This window comes from Maylandia zebra, linkage group LG2, assembly GCF_041146795.1.
Source record: "Maylandia zebra isolate NMK-2024a linkage group LG2, Mzebra_GT3a, whole genome shotgun sequence".
NCBI lineage: Eukaryota > Metazoa > Chordata > Actinopteri > Cichliformes > Cichlidae > Maylandia > Maylandia zebra.
Window position 1 is genome coordinate 9,506,193 of NC_135168.1, and position 5,711 is coordinate 9,511,903.

The 5,711-nt window shown below is 43.3% G+C and overlaps 1 long non-coding RNA gene across 1 annotated transcript; it reads left to right on the top strand.

Annotated features, from left to right (window-relative positions):
* The first annotated feature begins 463 nt into the window (after positions 1-463).
* LOC143413554 (uncharacterized) lies at positions 464-1,329 on the top strand. Its single transcript, XR_013094153.1, has 3 exons — positions 464-576; positions 662-773; positions 854-1,329. It is a non-coding gene; the product is annotated as an uncharacterized LOC143413554 (long non-coding RNA).
* Positions 1,330-5,711: the final 4,382 nt, after the last annotated feature.

The following is a 5,711-nucleotide window of genomic DNA, read 5'->3' on the forward strand; positions in this document are numbered from 1 at the left end:
GAGAGTGATCAGAGCGCGTTTGGACATTTTATCATTTCCTGATGATTTTCTGTGTGAACGTTACCGTTTTTCAGCACAATCTCTAAGTTATTTGGATAACATCCTCAGGCCATATATTACGCATGTGAAACATCGCGGACATGCTCTCAGTTCATTACATATTATTTGTATTGCACTTCGGTTTTTTGCAAACGGGAGCTTTCTGTATAATATTGGTGACGCTGAGCACGTTTCCAAGGCTACCGTCTGTCGGGCAGTCAGGAATGTTACAGTTGCACTGAAACGTCTCCTGTACTCGTTTGTGGTGTTCCCCGGTCATAGACCCACAAGATTCATCAAAGAGGGATTCCACAAGATTTATCAAAGAGGGATGCCACAAAATTGCAGGTATCAGGATGACCAAAACTTAATGTATGATGTGGTGATACTTGGACTACTACTTAAATTGCACATTTATTTTCACGGTTCCCAGGCGTGATTGGCTGTACAGATGGCACTCACATTCCAATCATTGCTCCTCCAGTAAATGAAGGAGACTATGTGAACAGGAAGTCTTTCCACAGCATTAATGTACAGGTACATAGTTCCCTGTAGCATTTCAAACTAACAAATTATTTCATTATAGTAATGGATGCTAATTTGTGTTCTCTGCACTGTGAAGATCATATGTGATGCTGCCAACATTATCACAAATGTGGAAGCCAAGTGGCCAGGCTCTGTCCATGACTCACAAATATTCCGTGAATGTACACTGAGCACAAAATTTGGACATGGTGAGTTGAGAATACTTTAAAATATATAAAGACCAATTGCTTCAGGGACATTTGAACTGAAGTGTACCCTTCTGTCTTAGGAGAGTTCACTGGCTACTTGCTTGGTGATAGGGGGTATCCATGTTTACCCTATTTGCTTACCCCTTACTCTGACCCTGAACCGGGCCCACAGCAGCGATATAATCTGGCTAATTGCAGGACAAGAGCCAGAATTGAAATGACTATCGGAATGCTTAAAGCCCGGTTCCAGTGCCTGCAAAGACTCAGGGTCACCCCAGAAAGGGCATGTGACATTATTGTGGCATGTGTGATTCTTCACAACATTGCCACAATTAGAGGAGAACACTGTCCTTCTGAACCAAACATCAGCAGTGATCCAAACCATGAACATCCTGACCCTCCCACGGACATACAAGATGGAAGTGCAGTCAGAGACACCATATGTCACAATCATTTCTTTTGACCCATCACCTCAACATGTTGAAAGAAGAATAAACAGATTTTTTGTTCAACTGGCTTTATTGGTCGCCTGTGTTTCCTGTACACAAAGTATTAAAAGATGTAAACCTCATAAAGTGTCTCTGTTGCTTCCTCCTCTGTAACAGCTGTCAATGTTTCTTCATTATTTTCCTGTAGTAAAGAAATAGACAACATTGCTGTTCTACTGTAAACTCATATAATCTGTGGAGTATTACTCACAACTGCATGTTGGTCTGGCTCAACAGGAGGCTGCACCAGATGCAGTACACCATCACCATCAACTGATAGAATATGAGGTTTATACAGGTCACTTATAACTTACAAGGGACCAAATGGCAATTAACAAACATACCAATCACCTTACACTTCATTGTCATTATGCTCTCAAAGACAACCAAGACTGAGGGAAGGCAAAATCAGTAGGAAAATAACTTCACTACAAAATAATCCATTATGGTAAAGAGTTTATCAAATGAATGAGTAGCACTGCAAAGGTGACTGTGAAGAAAGGATGTATGCACATCATGTATTATTTTGAATTTATCCCTTATGTAGGCACTTGTGTCTTGCGGGGTTATTGACTCAGAGGATGTCCCCGCAGAGATGCCTTCGGCCACAGGGCGCCCACTGTTTTGGCTGAGGGCCAACTGCTCAGCCTCTGTGAGTGGTGGTGGTGGAGGACCCCCACCTGTTTTTCGGGCCTCCGCTTTTTTTCTGTTGGCTATAACGGGTCACATTTGAGCATACAGAGTAAGCAAATATGTACTTGTAATGTGCTCAGATAATTTCAATAAGTGCTTACAGAAAGAAAATTAATGTAGCCTCTAACTGCAATTGATTTACATGGGACAAACAGACCAAGCACTATGGCTCATAATACAATTACACCTTACCTGTTTGGACTATATTTTTATATTTCATTTTTACTTGCTGCCAGGAACGTTTGGGGCCTGTTGGGTTGCACCTGCGCTCACATCACAAAATAAAATGTATAAAATAACAAATAAAATAACATATGATAAAATAACGTGTTAAATGGGTGGAAATCCCTAGATCAATGTTTAAATTAACACTCACGCATTGACTCTGTCGGCTATGTTTTGCCATGCATGCTCCCTGTCTTTTGCAGCTGTGGCTGTGTTACTTTTTTCCGCGGAATTTGCATGTTATCGGCATATGCTGCCATCAGAATTTCGGCCTCAAGCGCTGTAAAATACATTGACCGCGCCTTCTTTCCCTCCGTCTCCATGGTGACTCGCTTAATCTGTGCTCCGCTTATCAGGGCTTTATGTATCCTCGTCCACGTGCTTAACTTGGGGTTAAAGCAACTCCGCGTTGACTGAACTAATTGTTATCAGCCTTTCTGAAACCGAATATTCCGAGTTGGACAGTTCAGGATTACTCAACCCTGCGTATCGTTTTTCACACTGAGTTTTCTAAACCGGCTTCCTGAAACAGGGCCCTGGTGTCAGATCTGCATGCAGTGTCAATGAGACGATCAACAACAGATCAGACAAAACACTCAGGCGGACACTCCTCTGTAGAAGGAAACATGGAAAGTGTGAGGTAATCAGTGCACAACATCACTTTGTATTTCAGGCTGTTTTTATATAGAACTTCAGCACCAATGTAAAAGTTCTGGTTTTAGGAAGATGAAGAACATTTTCAGGAAGGATGCCGTCTGCAAGCAGAGCTGCTTGAACCTCAGCGCTGAGGTCCAGACTACTTCCTGTGAAGCCACGTGATGTAAATCTGCTGCTGTAACTTCACAGTTTACTGAAGCTAAATGCAACGTTACCATATAATCTGTTTTCAACAAAGGTTTCACTCCGTCCGGTGTTGATGGAATGATTCAGGCCGTACTCGTCAGGCTTCCCGTCGACCACACGCATTTCAGTCACAAACCCGTGACTGACAACAAGGGAAACAGCAGAAGAAAAGATGTGAAAAATACTGGATGATGATGATGGAGGATTAACCGCGGTGGCTAAACTGTTTCCTGTCTTTGTGGGCGTACTCACAGGGAAGTTTCCAGGCACGTCAGTCTTGGTGGCTAAAGTCTCCATTTTCCAACATGTATCGCTACAGGTGCAAAGACAACATTAATCATCAGTGTAAATATTTTAATGCTGTCCAAACGGTGTTTGCTTTGTCTGTCCTCTCGCACTCAGAGGAAACGAGGACGCCACCTTCAACCCATCTTCAGTTGGCTCAACCATGGCCGGACTTCCTGTTGGCTTTGTGACAGCAAACCACTTGAAATGAGAGCAAACTGCAGTCAAGCACCACTTACAGCAACCTGTGGACACGCAAATGGAAAGCACTGAGAATTATACAGAAGCATAAGAGCTGTTTATTGTAACACGTGTGTGTGTGTGTGTGTGTGTGTGTGTGTGTGTGTGTGTGTGTGTGTGTGTGTGTGTGTGTGTGTGTGTGTGTGTGTGTGTGTGCACATTAATAACACACTGATGCATGTTAGTTTGATTTATGCTATATCTGAGAAAACAATTGCAGAATTTTACATCAAAGTTTCCAAAGCTGATGTTTTGTTGTTCACACTGTTTTATATTCATATATCTGTGAAGGTTCTCAGTCATCCAGGTCATCGTAGTCAAAGGAGCTTGCAAAGAAAAGCGTCTGGACTTCTTTAAGCTGCTTGAAGACGTTTCACCTCTCATCCGAGAAGCTTCTTCAGTTCTAAGGTCAAATGGTGGAGAGTCCCAGATATAAACCTAGTGGGAGTTTCCCCCCACAGAGGGACAAAAGGACCCCCTGATGATCCTCTAATCGCCTGAGCCAAGGTGTGAAACTGGGTGTGGGTCCCAATCAGCCAGAGTTTCGGGTGTGTTCATTGTGAAACCTGGCCCCACCTTATCATGTGATGTCCTGAGGTCAGATGGCCCAGGATGTGAGTGGGCGTTAAGGCGTCTGGGAGGGATCTCAAAACTGGATTATAGATGGCAGAGAGTTGGTGTCGTAAACCCCGCCTCTGTTCAAAGATGGTCGCTCACAGTGGACATAGATGCTTCTTTCACTCCTCTTTCAAACCATCTGTCCTCTCTGTCCAAAATGTGAACATTGGCATCCTCAAAGAGTGTCCTTTATCCTTAAGATGCAGATGGACAGCTGAGTCTTGTCCTGTGGAGGTGGCTCTTCTGTGTTGTGCCATGCGCTTGTGAAGTGGCTGTTTGGTCTCTCCAATGTAGAGGTCTGAGCATTCCTCGCTGCACTGTACAGCAAACACCACATTGTTAAGTTTGTGTTTTGGCGTTTTATCTTTCGGGTGAACCAGTTTGTGTCTGAGCGTGTTGTTGGGTCTGAAATGCACCGGGATGTCATGCTTGGAGAAAACTCTCCTGAGTTTTTCTGATACACCGGCTACATAGAGGATGACAATGTTGTTGCGTCTGTCCTTCTTATCCTCCTTCGCTGGTGTCTGGTCTTCTTTTCTTTGCCTCTTTGCTGACTTTAAAAACGCCCATTTAGGATAGCCGCACGTTTTGAGTGCTTCCTTTACATGTGTGTGTTCCTTCTTTTTTCCTTCAGGCTTAGAGGGAACATGTTCTGCTCGGTGGTGTAGGGTCCTAATTACTCCAAGTTTGTGTTCCAGAGGGTGATGGGAGTCAAAGAGGAGGTACTGGTCCGTGTGTGTGGGCTTCCGGTAAATTTCGATGTTGAGGTTGCCGTTCTCTTCAATGTGCACGGCGCAGTCCAGGAAAGGCAAACAGTTTTCCTTTGTGTCTTCCCTGGTGAACTTGATGTTCATCATCAACATATAAAGTCGTTCATAACAAACTGAAAGGCCGGGAGTTTAAAATGCAAACCGATGGAAGCAGCAGTAGAAGACTATAATGTCACAGAGCACACAGTGTCTATTATTGTGTAGACATTTATAAATAAGAGCTTAATAAAGATGCTTAATTTCTTAAGAAATAAACAGGTGGAGGGATCTTTATCAAAAGTGGATGTTGCATCTGTGGCTAAACCCCTGTACCCAAAAACTTTAAAAATCTAGTGTGTGTGAGGCTGTGTAAGTAAAGCTTGCCCTTCACACCCGCGTGTAACAAACCATTTGTTGGGGGTTGTGGATTTGACACCTCAGCATTGTGAAAGTGGGGAAACATGTTTCTGGCTGTGCATAAGATTTCTGCTTACAACTTAGAATCTCAGTTCTAAATGAAATTCAGATGTTTTTTTAAGTATGGCTAATGTATTATTTGACTTCTAAGGCACACACACACACACGCACACACACACACACACACACATACACACACACGCACACACACACACACACACACACACACACACACGTGCGCGCACACGAACAACACCAACAAAGAGAAGCAGAAGAAGGGGTCGTTTTACTACGCATCATAAAAACGCAATCATTCATCTTCCAACTGTATCTTTCTGTTCTGTCTTTAGAATCATTGGTTTGTGACCTTCCTTCTGTGA